The sequence below is a fragment of the Pelodiscus sinensis genome, chromosome 7, assembly GCF_052426305.1.
Source record: "Pelodiscus sinensis isolate ZL-2025 chromosome 7, ASM5242630v1, whole genome shotgun sequence".
Lineage (NCBI taxonomy): Eukaryota > Metazoa > Chordata > Testudines > Trionychidae > Pelodiscus > Pelodiscus sinensis.
In genome coordinates this window covers 27,413,722-27,431,216 of record NC_143058.1, presented here as the reverse complement: position 1 = coordinate 27,431,216, position 17,495 = coordinate 27,413,722, and the positions used below count along the sequence as shown (strand labels likewise).

Here is a 17,495-nt window from a genome sequence, read left to right as displayed (position 1 = left end):
CACGTGCGCTGACTGGCCGGCTTTTCAACAAACTGGCTAGGATGCCGTGCGTAGCCCAATCCCCTTCCCCTACCTTTCCCTTCCTCAGAGCCAAACACATACCCTCCCTGCTGTAACCCACATGAGAGCGGTTGACCAGAGCGGTTCCGGGTTCTGTCCTGGTTCTATCAGGGGCGCTTACCATTTTGATGCCGGACTATTGGGAAAGTCAAACAATTGAGTGTCAAACTACTCGAGTTTTACTGTACTATGACAGTTAGGAAGTTTTCCCTAATATCCAAACTAAACCTCCCTTACTGCAATTTAAACCCATTGCTTCTTGTCCTATCATGAGAGATCAAGGGGAACAATTTTCTTTCCCTCCTCCTTGTAACATCCTTTGAGATATCTGAAAACTGCTATCATGTTCCCTCTCAGTCTTCTCTTTTCTAAACTAAACAAACCCAATTCTTTTAGTCCTCCCTCGCAGTTCATGTCTTCTAGACCTTTAATCATTTTTTAATCTGGAACCTCTCCAATTTCTCCACATCTTTCTTGAAATGTAGTACCCAGAACCGGACACAATATTCCAATGTAGTACCCAGAACCGGACACAATACTCCAATTGAGCGCACAGTCAAGCGGAAGAATTACTTCTCGTGTCTCGTTCACAACACACCTGTTAATGCATCCCAGAATCATGTTTGGGTGTTGGTTTTATTTTTTTAGGCAACAGTGTCACACTGCTGACTCATATTCAGATTGTGATCCACTATGATCCCTAGATCTCTATCTGCAGTATTCCTTCCTAGACAGTCACTTCCCATTTTGCATGTGTGAAACGGATTGTTCCTTCCCAAGTGGAGTACTTTGCATTTGTCCTTACTAAACTTTATCCTATTTACCTTAGATCATTTCTCCAGTTTGTCCAGAATCATTGTGAATTTTGACCCTACCCTCAAAGTAGTTGCAAACCCTCCCAACTTAGTATTATCTGCAAACTTAATAAGCGTACTCTCTATGCCAATATCTAAATCGTTGATGGAGAAACTCAACAAAATTGGTCCAAAAACTGACCCCTGTGGAACTCCACTTGTTATGCCCTTACAGCATGACTGTGAACCATTAATAACTACTCTCTGAGAATGGTTAACTAGACAGTTATGCAACCACTTTATAGTAGCTCTGTCTAGGTTTTAGCTCCCTCAATTATTGATAAGATTGTCATGCAACTCTGTATCAAATGCTGAAGTCTAGCTATACCATGTCCACTGCTTCCCCCCATCCACAAGACTTGTTATTCTATCAAAGCATGTAAATAATCTTGTTATTCAATCAAAGGACATATCAATAATAATAATTTACAAATATAAGTGAAACACAAGTGTAAACTATAAACTATCAGTTGTTTACAGATTTATTTTCTTGATGTAGAACATTTATTATATTTTTCATCCTGAGAAATTACTTTTAATTATGAACAACAGGTAGCTCATATGCACTATAATCACTTTATTGGGATAAAATGTTTACAAATTACTTTTTAAATAACGGATTTAGAATTATTTTTTATTTTAATTTCCTTTATATTCATTGCTGCTTATAGTATGTTGACTGAATTAAATATATTAAGAAACTGTAAACACAAGTTAATATAATTAAATACATATCTGTAATCACAACAAATGGTAAAGACTGATCAATAACTTTACAGTCTTAGCTAAAAAAGAGTGCAGTGTCAAAAAAGCATAACAAAAGAGATATTACATACAGTAGCGAAGCTAAATATTCAAAATTGTGACTATTTTCTTAAATAGTTGATTAAGTAGTTGCTGTTTAATATGAAGTGGCTCTTTGGATCTTTCCATAGTTAGAATTGTTTATTTAACAATATCTTCTCAAAGTCAAAAGTTATGCAAAATTCAGATTTAGGACCTGATCCATCTCCCATTGAAGTTAGTAAATATATTACCACCAGCTTCAATGAGAGCAGATCAGGCCTTTTATGTTTCTCCTTTTTATAAATATTTTACATACATATACTTTAGTACAAAATATCAAGTACAATGTACAAATGACCCTACACATGACTGTACTATATAGTGGTAACAGTATAAAAGTACATTCTATAGAATATGTATCCAAGGTATTATGAATTCTGAAATATAATGAATAATATTTTCTCTCCGATGAAAACACAATTAACAGTGCATCTACAGACCAGTCAGTACATCCTGCACAGTTTAAGGGGGGAGAAGGGAAATTCAGTAAAATCACTTGCAAAGTGGTTCCAAAAAAACCCATTCCAACAATTTAACATTTAAAAACAACATAGCCCACTACCAGCACTATCAGGTTGGAATACAATATATTCAATTAAAACAAATTTACATTGGTAGCTCACAAACTTAAAAATGTTTGTAACAAATTAATTGCAAATTGCTAAATCCTCCCCTATGAAAAACAGAATTACATATAGCTTATGCTGAATTGAGAAGGCGGGACTTCATAGTTCTGAATGTCTATATCATCTTATCAGAGAACAGTCAAAGCCAGTTTATATTTGGACCACAGCCTATGTGCTGACTAAGTTAAAAGTATTTTGACATCTGCTTAAAACAAATACTCTGCAATCCAAACGTATGCCAAATTTTTACTGATCTCAGTAGCAATTTGTCTCCAGAAAGGACTTGACCCATAACAATACTTATTCTTTTTTAAATAGCACCAAATATAAGAACCATAAAGTGTATAATAAAATGTTTCAATCTCAATAAATGTATATAAGCCTTGCATGTATGAAAAACTAATAAAAATATATAATTTAGGAGTACCGTATTTGGGGGAGAAAAGGAATCATAGGCTATCATACTACTTCCATAATTTCTAATAATTATTTGAAGCTGACATGAGCATACTTCATGAACTGAACACTGCAGCTTTAATTGAAGTTTGAGTGTTATAAACAGTTAGACGTCTGGCTCTGGCCTGCATTCTAATACCATCAGCAGAACAGAGATGGGATGTATAAACAAACCTTTTAACTAGATTACAGCTTCTAAAATGGCCAAAAAAACCCCCATCAACAGTAAGTTCTATGTGACAAAATGTTAAAAGAAGGAAAATATTTTGAAATAGTGTGTTTTAAAAAAAAATTCTAAACTTTACTAAAATGGTTCTAAAGTGGAGTTCAAAGTTTCTTCATTTTCTGAGGAAAACTATCCTTAAGTTTTCAAAGAAGGGCTATCCTGGAGAAACCTGATCTAATTCTTTAAAATGTAAATAAAACTTTTTAGAAGGATGTTTCAAAACATCATTTTTCAAATGCTTTGTTCTGTACTTCAAAAACGTTTTATTAAACTTAGAATTATTAATACTGCCTTGTTTTGAAATAATTCCTTAGTTTAAACAGGATTAAGCCAAGTATAGCTTAATTAAATCTTATGTTCATTACTGATTCAAATCAAAATTTCTGTATTTTAAAATTTTCGCTGTCAAATGAAACTTAAGTTTTATGCCATGAAAAAACCTTCCCATCCCCTAATGAAACTCAGAAACCCCCAAAAAGCAAAGTCTATACTAAAAAAATCCAGAACTTGTCACAAACATTTGAAAACCAAGGGTCTGTACTGGCACCAATCCTATTCAACTGATTTATAAATGATCTGGAGAAAGGGGTAAACGGTGAAGTGGCAAAATTTGCAGATGATACAAAACTGCTCAAGATAGTTAAGACCAAAGCAGATTGTGAAGAGCTTCAAAAAGATCTCACAAAACTATGTGATTGGGCAACAAAATGGAAATGAAATTTAATGTTGATAAATGTAAAGTAATGCACATTGGAAAAAATAATCCCAACTATACATTCAAAATGATGGGGACTAATTTAGCTATAACTACTCAAGAGAGAGATGTTGGAGTCATTGTTGATAGTTCTCTGAAAACATCCATTCAATGTGCAGCATCAGTCAAAAAAGCAAATAAAATGTTAGGAATAATTTATAAAAGGATAGAGAATAAGACAGAGACTATCTTATTGCCTCTGTATAAATCCATGGTACGCCCACATCTTGAATACTATGTACAGATGTGATCACCTCATCTCAAAAAAGACATACTGGAATTGGAAAATGTTCTGAAAAGAGCAACAAAAATGATAAGGGGTTTGGAACAGGTCCCATATGAAGAGATATTAAAAAGACTTGGACTTTTCAGCTTAGAAAAGAGAAGACTGAAAGGGGATATGATAGAGGCCTATACATTCATGACTGGTGTGGAAAAAGTGAATAAGGAAAAGCTATTTACTTGTCGCCACAACATAAGAACTAGGGGTCACCAAATGAAATTAATAGGTAGCAGGTTTAAAAGAAACCAAAGGAAATTATTCTTCATGCAGCATACAGTCAGCCTGTGGAATTCCTTGACAGAGGATGCTGTGAAGACCAGGACTTTAACAAGGTCCAAAGAATAACTGGATAAATTCATGGACGTTAGGTCCATCAACGCCTATTAGCCAAGATGGGTAGGAATAGTGTCCCTTGCCTGTGCTAGTCAGAGGCTGGAAATAGGTGACAGGAGAGGGATCACTTGATGATTCTCTCTTCTGTTCACTCCCTCTAGGGCATCTGGCATTGGCCACTGTTGGAAGACAGGATACTGGGCTAAATGGACCTTCGATCTGACTCAGTATGGCCATTCTTATGTTGAACTAACCTTCACCATGGATGTCATTGCTCATTTACTTTTTGTAACATATTATCCTCATAAAAGCACTATATATTTTTTCTTTCTAAGAAGACAAGCAGCTAGAAATTTTAGGCCCCAATCCTGCAAAGATTTATTTCCAGGCTTAACTTCACACAGATAAGAAATCTCAGTCAAGTCACTAAAATTGCACGCATCAATAATGCTCCGCAGGATGAGAAACATAGAACATCATTTTTATACTGTTAAACGTATATTAGCCTCAATCACATTCTTGGTAGTGTATATCAAAATATATAAGAAAGGGCTAAAACACATCAGTTGTTTGATGTAGCTGATGCCTAGTATGGCCCCCATCCAACAAAAACATGAACATGTGCCATTCAGTGAAACTACTCTCTTTGTAAAATTAGGTATATGTCTAAGTTCTTGAAAGATCAAGAACTGTACACATATATACAAAATAAATGTTATTAATACTCAACAGTAACCTAAATAACTTTAAATAATAAAAGCACAGGAAAATTAAAATTTCATGGAAACCTATGAAAAATAGAAATATTACAAATGACAATAGTAAAACTAATCAAATTTATGATACAGATTCATGCTTAAATTCTATTATACTGATCAGTTCTATTTTTCTCCTAGCTATTCTTACATTTATTTCCTGTGGCAATAACATGTGTGGCAACATTATTGCAAGCTTTTCTTTATCTAAATGTTAAGAATATCACCATTTGATCCAGAAGGATTTGTTATGCAAACAGTTGACAACTGTTCTGGTTCCCACTTGGGAATTTCTCTTCACTCTTGGAGCAGCCAGGTTAGTGATATAAGAACTGAATGACCCTCAAACTGAAGCTACACAATTTTCATTCAAAATAACTGTAAAACTCTTTGATAAGTCATCAAAGCAACTTCTGATTTAAATGCTTAGATTGATGGAAATTTACATTGGTCTCAAAACATGAGAATTTTAAACTTGGCAAATAATGAACCCAACTCTCCTCCCACTTTGAAATAAGGCAAATAAAATTAATAAATCAGTTCTGCTCGATTTAGTTACCAGCAATTTTGTTAACTAATAATAGTTTTTAAAATTAATATAATGTTACATTTAAACTATTTCTGTATAAGCAAATTAATTAAGATATAGTAAAATGATCACAGTACATTCCACATCGCAATCCCAGAGAAATGATGAAATCCTTTATTTTCTGTTCTAATGAAAACTAATATAAACTTCTAAAAATTTTCAACAATTTCATCTAATCGGTTTTTAAAGACATTAATACTCATGAAAAAAGTGCCAGTTTGACAGGACTGAATCCTCTGTCTCAAACTGAAGTAGTGCTCGTAATTCAAGAGTTTCTCCCAATTGCAGTGACAATGTGCCTCAATCCTATTTCAGATGAACCACCTCTAGCGATGAGAGAGGTATTCTTGCCGTCTCCCAACATTTATTCCTTAATCACCCAGATGATAAAGACAAGAAGTAATGGAGATTTTTGTAATGTGGACACCTGTGGTCGAGGAGCTGAAATGAGATGGTCAACACATTTCAGAAAAGGTCAATGACTAGCCATCATATGTAAGAGATTTTGGATCCTGTTTCTGGATTCAAGTCAGAAATCTAGAGATGAAAGACTCTATGTTCCATTACCAAATCCTTGAACCATACAGTTCCCCTATTTTTTTAAACTTTAGCCAGCATAATCGGATAATAACAGATTAAGAATAATTTAAGAAGTGCTTATATACACACACAAGTACACGCACGCACACACTTCTATTATTTACCTTATGCTTCACTCTCTTTAGGCAGTCTTAGCAAAGCCGCCAATGAATTTATGAATTTAAGGCCTGAAACTCCCTCTGGTTTTTAGGTGGTTAATCTAAAGATATTATAAACATGTAATTAACAATCTATCATTTTGGGTCAAAATTGCTAAAATTAGTTAAAATATTAACAAAATTTATTTCCATTAACTTTACTTAAACACTAACATCTCTTATGTATTACAGGAAAGTAGATCTGAGTCACTTTTTTCTAAAATTTCATTCCATGTTCCTTTTAATACCTAATGTGTATTTTGGTTCTTATATGGCAGTGGTCTCCAACCTTTTAAAGTATGAGATCACTTTTTGAATTTAAGTGCAATCCAGGATCTACCTCAAACCCAAATACCTTTGCCCCACTTCCTTCGTGCCACTTCTCAAAGGCCCCGTCCCTGCTCACTCCATCCTTCCTCCCTGTCATCAGAAGGGAGAGAGGGTTTGGGGCACAGTCTTTGGTTTTGGGCTATGGGATTTGGAGTGTGAGAAGGGCTCTGAGCTGAGCCTGGGGCACTGGTTGGTGTGCCATAGGTGGTTCAGGGTAAGGCTCTGTAAGGGAGTCTGGGTCTTGGGGGGGCTCAGGGTTAAGGCAGGGGCTTGGGGTGCAGGAGAGGGTTCATGACTGGGACAGGGATTCAGGGTGCAGAATCCAGCTGGACACTGCTTACCGCAGGTGGCTCCTGTGAGGTGGTACAGTGGGGCTAAGGCAGGCTCACCCCTACCCTGGCCTTGTACGACTCCTAAAAGCAGCCAGTAATTCCCTGCATCCCAAACTCTGTTGTGCCCTCCTCCCCTGTTCTGTGGCGATAGAATATGGAGCGGGAGAGGGGAACAGCTCCAAGGCAAAGGGCAGGACTTTCACAGCAGTGGGGGAGGGGTAGTGGACGTGCTAGCCCTTGACAGCTTCTTGGCCTAACCAGTCAGAGGCTCCAAGATCTACCAGTAGATCCCCATCCACTGATTGGTGATCGCTGTTATACAGATTAAATGAACCTTACTGGAAACTGTATGAGTAAAATTATAGTTTAAAAATATTTACAGGCACTAACAATTGAAAAGTAAAGATGGCTCTCTACTCTGCACCATGTTTTACTCCCATTGAAAGGAGTGCCAAAACTGATTTCAATGGAACCCAAACCATGGAATACATTTTCAAAAGCACCTCAATGATTGTGGGCCCAAGTCTCAATTTTCAAGCGACCAAAGTTCTTATCTCCTAAGTCTCATTGAAAAATCAATGAGATTGTTGACTTAAGTGTTTAAGTCACTTTGGAAATGATATATGCATTTTTGAAATTAAAGCCCTTACTCTGAGAACTGCTCTGCACATGTGGGCTTTTACACTGCAAGAAGCCCTACTGTCAAGAATGGAACTCCTTGTGGTCAAAAGGTTCTACCACCAAAGAGTAGTCTGAAGGAGTGAGGTGTGTCTCAAGAATTCATTGCTGATCCACAAGCTAACATTGTCATCACTGGCTGTGTTCAATCAACTAGTTCCTGAATGCTGATCTCCCTTAAATAAAATCACTGTGAAGAAAATTGTGAAAAAGTCTTACTGACAGAATAGTAACTACAAGCCTCAGTGAAAAACAAGACAGTTTTTTGTTAGTAAAGTTGTTAATGATACCACAAAGGTTCAATTTTCCTAGATAGATCAATTTTCAATTTTCTGATAGATCAGAATACTAGCTTCCCAATAAAAAGACAAGGGTCAGGACCATAGAAAGGAACACGTTTTGGTTAAAGGTGAACAATACTCCTTTACAAAAATATTTAAATCTAACTAAAATAAAGATCACATGCTTATGTAAAATAACTAGCAAATAAACAAACTAATCACCAAGTTAACACCAGAAGAAACTGATAATTTTGAATTTAAAAATACCAACATATAGATCTGACCTGAACAAGATCTTTAAATGTTTTTGGTTTGTAAATCTAGTGTAGCCTACATAGTTATTGTAGCTTCCTGATCATTCAAATCTAACTCTACAAACACACATTTTTGGTAAAAAAAAAAAAAATGAACAAGAGACATAAATAAATGTTGCGTATACAAATGATCTAGTTTTCAACAGGGAAAAATACAGAAATGTTCCTAAATGCCTAAAAAGAAACCAAAAATCTTTAATACTTGCTTATGATACTAGAATAATTACTTAAACACAGAACAAAAAAATGCTACTTAGTAATAATTGTTGATTACTAACAGTTTCCCATAATTCCAGTTGATGCAGTTTTTAGCAAATTATTTAATATTGTATATTATGGCAGCATCCTAAGGACCTCTATTACAATTAAGGCCTCTTTGCAGTATAGTGCACTATACATCACAGAAATAGACTGTCCCTGCTCTGACTGGATTATCATCTAAGGCTTGGACCTATATTCCCCAAGATAAGCCTCAGTGAAGTCAGTGATGGTCTGCTAGCACAGACCTGACTGTAGAATCAGGGCCTAAGAAATCTATGATCTCAAACGCAGTTCCTCCCTATAGAGAAAAATTTGTAAAGATACTGGGTTAACAAACCAAAACCTTCCAAAAACTATGATGTTAGAAATTTGGCTCAATTTTTTACTGAGCAACCAGTTTAAAAATGTAGTTTACAGATTTTAACATTAAACCAGTAAATTGAGCATTTGCCCTATGTAATAAATAACAAATTTCTCTCTTTGTATTCTGGATTTGCAGGATAAATTGCAGATGGAGTTGAAATAGGACTGACATTGAGGGCCTAAACTTGAACATAGCATAGGTTTGTATGTGCAGATTAAACATATCAATGGTACCTCAGAGTAAGAAAAGAATTAATCACATTATAAAAGGTTGGTATGAAACAGGAAAAAAAGATTATTCCTGGATAAGCTTTTAGCTATGTGTCTCTAGTGTTGCTTGTAGTAAAATAAAAAGACAACTGCAGTTTTCAAGAATGGGTTCCTATACATATTTGCTGATCTCTAAAAGAAATTTTACTTTACAAATTGGATTTTTTAAATAATTCTGAATACAGCAAGTTGTTTTGCCTTCACAAGCTAAACAGAAAACTAACAGGAAGACAATTCTACAGAACTATACTAAGATTTGCTACTCCAACCTCTTTTCACAATATTTTTCAAGTATTCTTCTACATTTGTTTTTCTCCAATCCTTTCCAACCTTATCAAATTGCTGTTTTCATATTGCCAGCTTGATCATGAAATTGATGCTTTGCATAAAATATTTTCTGCTGATGCAAATTATGGGATCAGAAATACTGAAGCATTTACAAGTGAAGGGATTTGTGCATTCCTCTTCAAGTACTGGATAAAGATGTACATGTAGCAAGCTGAATCCCATTTTGCTGAGATGCCCCATTGAAAAGCACAATCTCTGGCCTACCTCACAGTTTAGAAATAGCTTGCATTATTTACTAAATTAATAGCACACAGCTTTCTTTTTAAAAAGAGAATTACATGACCAAACAAATACAACACAGAAATCATTCACAGGCAACATTATTTTTTAAAACAAATGCCCTTGTAAAAGAGATGACATTGAAATATAAAACCAATTTATCATTAACTCAAACTTTCTTCTGGATTCCTATGACTCTAAAAGACTTTTCGGATGCTTTCCTGAAAATATAAGTTTAATTATCAAATTAAGTAGATATTTTTGGCATGTGAATTTTACAATAATGAAGAAACTAGTTAGTTAAAACTGAAAGTGGTACCTAACCCAGACAACTATTTAGTGCAGTACATATTCTGCTAAAGAGATTTGGCCTTCCTATCAGCAAATCATGACAAAAAATTAATGTAAAATATTTAAGAAGAACTAATTCCTTATTCTAAGTATATAGATGACATTGCATATGCCCTGATCCTGCTAATATTTACATATTAGAGTAGACCTATATTAAGATTACTTAGATGCTTAAAGTTAAGCAGGTGCATAGAGCTTTACAGGATCAGGGCCTTAATGATTATATAACTAAGTTTAGTTATTTATATTATTAACAGCAGCAACATGCATCTATACAAAACAAAGACAGATAAAAAATTCCAAAGAATTTTCACCACCATATTAATATTTTTGTCTTTTGAATTTCCTATTTTGACACAGGAAATACAAGCACTTTAGAAAGAAGTCACATATAAAAACAAATCTTGACCCAACCCCCTTTTAATACTTCACCTATCTCTTTACACAGAAAACTATTTGTTCAAAAGACAAATACCAAAGAAAACCAAGAGACAAATACTGCTCCCAGAAACAGCAAATCCCCAAATCTAAAGCAGCTCTAAAAAGAGGGAGATGTTGGAACACACTTGAGAGTACCATTAGCAATGCTGGATCATCATCTACCATGACATTTCCTCATACACTGAAAAATAAATACAACTGAGGTAGGACATGGAGAAAGGTTTCCACTTCCTCAAACAGTGAGTAAAAAGTGACAGATATGAGCACTGTAATATCTTCTTCCCAAACAGGAGTAGGAGGATTAGAGTAATACACAAAACTGAAGTCTATCATTTGGAACATGAAAAATAAGCCACTTTGCCAAACCAGTAAACAATCAAACTATCTATCATCAAAACTAAAAGATGGAAAACAAACACTTTCCCCAACCCCAGCCCCCAAACCTGCCTGCCCTAGAGAAGCAGAGGTGGGAGGAGGTATTGCTTGCCCACACACAAACACACTTACCTTGGCTGCACCCCACTTTTATTCCCTTCCCTGGAGCAGTGGAGAAAGAGACACACACAAAGGGTAATAAAGGGGGAGGAGGGGAGAGCAGGGGGTGGGGGAGCTGGTGAACTGGCTGCTGCTCCTCTGTGTGTGTGGTGAGGTGTCTCCAGCCAGGGCCAAGCAGCAGCAGCAGAGAGAGAAGGGACCGTGTTGCTAAGAGGCTTTTGGTCTCTTTCTCTCTCCTCTGACGGGCGGGGGGGGGGGGGGGAAGAAACTCTCCTTCTCTCCCTGTGTCTCCCTGGGATCTTCTAGCTGGGCTGGGTTGGGGAGAAACTCAGGCGCCTCACACCAACCCTTCCCCTTCCCCACACACCAATTCAAGATGGAATTAGTGCTCTGTCCCTTTAACAATATAAATAAAAGGTCCCCCAGTCTCCCCCTCTCTCTTCATCATCAGCTGCTGCTACTGCTGCTGCTGCTGAGGCTCTAGCTCTGGCTGGGAGAAAGATGGGAGGCTGCTACTGCGCGTGCGCCCCAAGGGGGCTCGGTGGGTTGAAGGGGGGGTGGAAAGAGGTTGCTCTCCACAATGCACCGCGCGGCTGGAGAACCCGGAAGGAGATGCCGTTGAAGGAAAGGAAGTTGCGGAGTGGGTGTGGGAGGGGGAGGGAGAAGTGGAGCGGAAGTGAGTGAGTGGGCGTGAAGGGGGCAGAGTTGAGGCGAGTCAAGAGTGGCGGGGGGAGAAGGGGCGGTGCTATAGTCGCCACGTGACAGCGAGCGATGTGCGCGGGGGGTGCCGGGAATGTTTCTGGGGCACTAGCGGGCGAGGAGGGAGGTTGCGCTACTAGAGATCGAAGCGCTCGCGCAGGCGGGCGATAGCGAGTGAGCGGAGCCGGCCTAGGTAGGGCATCCGAGGGCCAGGCGCGCGAACCGGCAAGGAGATGGCGGGCAGTGACAGGACGTGGCGGAGGAGGGCGGGCGAGCGAGCGAGAACCCTGACCCGGTGCGGACGAAGGGCGGCGGGGTCCCGGGGGTGTTCCCCTCCTGCCGCCTTGTGTTCCCGGGCCCCGTGGGGGGCTCTGTCCCGGTCTCAGGTCCTTGGGCCTGGCTGTTGTGCGGCGGAAGGGCTGCGTCCCGGTGCTCTGCCCCGAGGGGACTTGGGGGGGGGGGCCTTCGGCAGCGCGAGGCGGGGGATGATGCTCATGGCGACGCGGCGGTGAGGGCTAGGGAGCATCGCGCGCCAGCGAGGCCTCGTGAGACTCCTGCCTCAGGAATCGCTTCCTGCCCAGTGAGCCCGGCACTGATCCGGGTGGCCGTGCTGGCCTTGGGTCACTTGCTGTGATCCTGAAAAATTGAGTCGCCCGACTTCGTCCCCAGTGACCTCCCAGCAGAGCCGAACTGGTGTCTGGTGCGTCCGCTTCTGACCCGTGCTGACCGATGCTGACGCCTTGTGTGTTGCAGAGGGGAATTCTCTGGAAGAAAGAGCAGACGGTGATACCGACTATTCGTAGCTTAAACCCGGCTTCTGGGCATTCCTTTGTGCCAGTCAAAGGCACTTATTATTTTTGTCAGATTTCTTAGGCACTGAAGGTGAAACTTCTTGTAATTTTAAAGTTAAAGTGGTTGAAGCGCCTCCAGTTGAATGGATGGAAAACTGAAGGAGTTAATTTTATTTACAAAGGTGTTTATAGCCACCTTATCTGGAACATTGTTAACTCTACTTAACATTGACTATGCTCTGTAGGGGCAGATTTTGGGTGTAAAAGAAAAAACTTTACACAGTGATTAACCAGAATAAAGGTAGATGCTGCACTATAGATCAATCCTGCATCCTATGATTGCTCCTTTGGACTTTTTGAATTAGGCTCCTTTCTGGTGGAGCTTTGACTTTGGTTATATCTACTCTACAACTAAGCAAACCTAACTTAGGATGTTCAGAGGTGTGAAAAACACACGCACTGAGCAATGTAAGTTACACCAAGAGAAATACTGGAGTGTTCAGCACTGTTGGCAGGGGAGCTTCTCCCACTGACCTAGCTACTGCCATTTGTGAAAGTGGTTTTATCATGTTGGAAAGTTTTTCTGCTAGCATAGAGCAGCTGCACAAGTCTTGAAGCATCACTGTTGCTTATGTAGACATTACAGCTAAGACCATGGGCTCACCTAAACTTTGTTTTTTATTAGATTTGGTTCTGTGGAACAAAACAAAGTAATCATTGGTGCTCTCTCATACCAAGCACTGAAGGTATCAAAATGAGCGATTACAGATCTGTGAAAGCATTCTCCTTTCTTACTTTAAATAAAATGGTTAACAAATTACTACAGTTGTCAATAATACATTAACACTTCAGTTAAATAAAGGGGCTAGCGCACAGAGGTAGGTGATGTATTTTGGTGTTATTGTTGAGTAACAGAGTGGGTCTTCATTGCACTGTTAACCTGAGTGATTGGCATGTGGGATGGTCTAGTGAGTCAATTTGTGATCATCCCCATAACAAATCACTACTTACATTCTCATTGCATCTGCACTTTTCAGTGTATATCTGGGATCATATCTCTCATGTGTCTTTGTGCTGAGATGCTCTAGGATTCTTTGCCTGTCAATTGTACAATGTGCAGGATATATATGAGACTTCAGTGACTTCCGTTTTTTTTAATCTTCTTCCTATTGCAAAGCGAGTGTGTTTCAATCAAGCCATGTAAGCTAGTCCAGGCTTAGCACATCCAATCCTATACCATGTGTCTTTTTCCAGATATATGGTAAGCATTCTGGAGCTAAAAAGTTAACTCTCCTTTGAGACATACCCACAGACATTTGTGGTTTCTCTGTTCAAATTTTGAGGCTTTTATGCAACCATAGCAATTGAAGACTTTTTTTTTAAGCAAAAGCTGAAATCCTGTTGAACATGATAGTATCTTCAAAAGAGTACTGATAAGGTTTATAAGCACGTCAGCTGCTTCTGAGCCCTGGAGATAAACTTAATTTATAGTGTTTTGTTTGTAGGTACCATTATGGTAAGTTACGCCTTATTTACACCACTCTGCCATCACAACTATGTCAGAGATCTGAAAGGTATGATCTCTACAGATTCTTATGGCATAGCTATGTTGTAGGGAAGATGAAGCAGCACTGGCATAACTGCTTTTACTGGAATGGAGGTTTTGCCTTTTTTGCTCTATCCACATTAGCAACACTTTTATGGTATAGTATTCCATTGGTTCTATGCTGATAAAGCTTTCCTATTGTGGATATAGCCTTGGCTACAGCAGAGGTCATTTGAAACTTTTTGAATAGTAGCTTTTATGTAATCTTAACAAAGGCCAGAAAGGAACTTTTGATCACCTTCAGTGACTTGTGTAATACAGGACATTCAATTTCACCCAATAATATCTGTAGTATAAATGAAATATTAACCTCACTGAGAACATACATACATGTACACAAGGAGTGTGATTCTGCTACTCTTCTTCTCATTGATCCAGTGAGTTCAATAGAACTACCAAGTGTAAGAAAGGGCTCCAAAGTTTGGCCCTTAATTTTTAAAATCCGAGCATACATCAGTCGCGCAGAAGGTTGCATTATTTTCTTTATAAAAAGTAGTAGTATTCACTGTCTTAGCTTTTCTGAGTATCTGCAATGGTTGGTTTGTTGTTTTTAATTGAGGATGTGGACATGGTGGTAGATTTAAAAAAAAAATGAAATTCTTAACAACAAACTGGTGAACAAGTGAGGGGAATAGTGTTAATTTTTGTTCTGAAACTGTATATTGTTAAACTACCCAGTAACAGTAACAGGAAACTCCTTTCTCCATATAATGAGTTTAATTGACTGTACTTAAAAATAGTTCCCATGTATACTGGAAATAGTCTCTCCATTAAAACAGGTATGTCTAGAAGTACACCTATGTTGATTGTTGTCCACAGAGATGTTCTGTATTTCTAAAAGGTAACTAGAAAACGAGAATCTTCTTGAAAGGTAAAGTGTAATTGATAATCGGATGTAACTGATTTATAATATGAGAACACTCCTGGGACTGCTCCAATCCTCCTGGGGCAGCCCCTGCCTTAGACACATGCACACTGTCTGCACTGGGCCCTGTCCTGTTTCAGCCTCCACCCATTAACCAGAACTGGTAAGTATCACATGTTAAGGGTGCTGTTCAGGGCTCAACAAACAATGTAATCTACTCGCCTGTGGTGAGTAGATTACACCTCGGAAGAGCCAGCGCAGAGCAAGAGCCGGCGCAGAGCAATCTGCACATGAGCAGAATGATCTGCGCAGAGCGCAGAACCACACGGCTGCTTGGCGAGCCCTGGTGATGTTTACCAGTTAACCTTTCCTATATCAGTGCTGAATGAGAGAAATAGTTGAGTGTTGTCAGCTGTGGCCTGGTCTACACAAGGGATGTTAAAATATGTTTATTTAAAAGCTGGCTCCCACCTGCCTCCTTCCCCATGCAGAGGCAGTAGTGCAGGAGGCTCTGTGGGAGCTTGTACATGTCGGGAGCCGGCTTGAAAGTCAGCTGCCCATGCACAATGGTTTCCACCCTCCCCAGGCCTGCCCTGCTGCTCAGGCTCATCAGTTAATGGTGTACACAGGTACGTGTTCACATATCTAGTCTATGCTAGGAATTCAAGTGGGTATAGCTATGTCTCCTCCATTGACTTAGATGCAGTAGCTCAGGGAAGTGGATTACCTTTGGTTAAGTAGTGTCTACATTGAAGTGTACTACTGCAGTATCTTAACTATGAGTCTCAAACTCACAGCCTGTGGGCTGTCTATGGGCTGGAGAATATAGCTATCCAGCCCAGGAGGGTGTATCTGAACCTGTCCCCCAAGCTCCGCTCCTTCACTGTTCCCCTTTTTTTTTTTTCCAGCAGTGTGACATTGATTCAAATTTTTTTCTGTTACATTATGAGCTTCAAATCCTTTTTTGCACTACCCCTTTTTAAGCAGTTATTTCCCATTTTATGTGTGTGCAACTAATAGCTGTTTCATATGTGAAGCACATTATATTTGTCCTTACTGATTTTCATCCTGTTCACGTCAGACTATTTATCCAGTTTGTCTAGATTTTCAGTTTTAATTCTATGCTCCAAAACACTTTCAATCCCTACCAGTTTCATATCATCCACAAACTTTTTATAAGTGTACTCTTGATGTCATTATGTATCAGGGGTTCCCAAATTTTTTGACAGGGGGACCAGTAAATCCATTCACAAGCTTTTGGAGGACTGGTAACATTAATTTGCATATTTGCATATTCATTAAGCAAATGATGAATATTCAAATACGGTGTTTCTGGTCTTCCCAAAGCCCCCAGTGCCAGCTTTAGCAAAGCTTTTGATATCGTCACCCACAGTGTTCTTGCCAGCAAGTTAAGGGAATATGGATTGGATAAGTGGGCTGTAGGATTAATAGAAAGCTGGTTAGACCAGGGTTTCCCAAACTTTTTACTTTAGGTGGGACCCATTTTTTTTCAGTACTGTTTTTTGCAGCCCAAAAAAATAAACGCATATTAAAAAAAAATGAAAAATGAATAAATTTTCAGTGTTTCACCCGGCTGCATCCTCTGCCCAGCCTGGGCCAGGGCTTGGGAGACCTGGCGCCGCATGGGCATTCCAGGAGGCGGGAGAAGGAGCAGATTGGGATTAGGGTATCTGGCTAAGAGGGAGGGTGCAAGGAGGGGTAGGGTTGCCAGGTGTCCAGTTTTGTACCGGACAGCCCAGTATTTGAGGGTTCTGTCTGGGAAACAAATAGAGAAAATACTGGGCATATAAAATGTCCGGTATTTTCTAATTAGGTAAATTTTATTATTGTTAGGTGTATCAGTCCGTAGCTGCGACCTGCCTGGCTGGTAGATGTGCTCATGCTGCGTGAGTGTAACTACTGAAGGGAGGGTACGGGGGGGGGGGGGTGCAAAATGGAATCCCCGGGGCCGGACTTGCTTATGTGCCAGGGTCTGCATGTGCCCAGGTCAGTCCTGCTTCCCGCTGGCCAATTCACTCTCTTCCCCACCTCCCCTCCTCCCGATCTCCCCCGTCCAGCCTTGCTGCTCCCATCCAGCCCTGCTTCTGGTGGCTGGTTCTCCCGTCCTCCTCCTCACGATCTTCCCTGGCCAGCCCCACCCACCCCCTGTCTCCGTCCCCTGGCCAGCCCTCTGCCCCCATCCAGCCTTGCTTCTGGAGGCTGGTTCTCCAATTCTCCTTGTCCCGATCTCCTCCTGCCAGCCCCTCCACTCTCCCGGCCAGCCCTGCTTCCACTGCCTGCTGGCCCCGATTTCCGCTGGACAGTCCCGCTG

At 39.6% G+C, this 17,495-nt stretch overlaps 2 protein-coding genes across 14 annotated transcripts in view; one reads left to right on the top strand and one right to left on the bottom strand.

Moving 5' to 3' along the window:
* Positions 1-11,772, bottom strand: part of MBD5 (methyl-CpG binding domain protein 5) — a 253,117-nt gene extending 241,345 nt beyond the window's left edge. For 4 of the 7 annotated variants that reach the window (XM_075933345.2, XM_075933340.2, XM_006135680.5 and 1 more), the window contains exon 1: positions 11,215-11,772. The gene's annotated coding sequence lies outside the window, so the exon portion shown is untranslated. The other 3 variants (XM_075933346.2, XM_075933347.2, XM_089779720.1) reach the window with 3 other exon arrangements.
* A 171-nt stretch (positions 11,773-11,943) lies between these two features.
* The window catches only part of ORC4 (origin recognition complex subunit 4), a 77,363-nt gene continuing 71,811 nt past the window's right edge, over positions 11,944-17,495 (top strand). For 4 of the 7 annotated variants that reach the window (XR_012905160.2, XR_003091649.3, XM_025191041.3 and 1 more), the window contains exon 1: positions 11,945-12,094. The gene's annotated coding sequence lies outside the window, so the exon portion shown is untranslated. The other 3 variants (XM_075933336.2, XM_025191043.3, XM_075933335.2) reach the window with 3 other exon arrangements.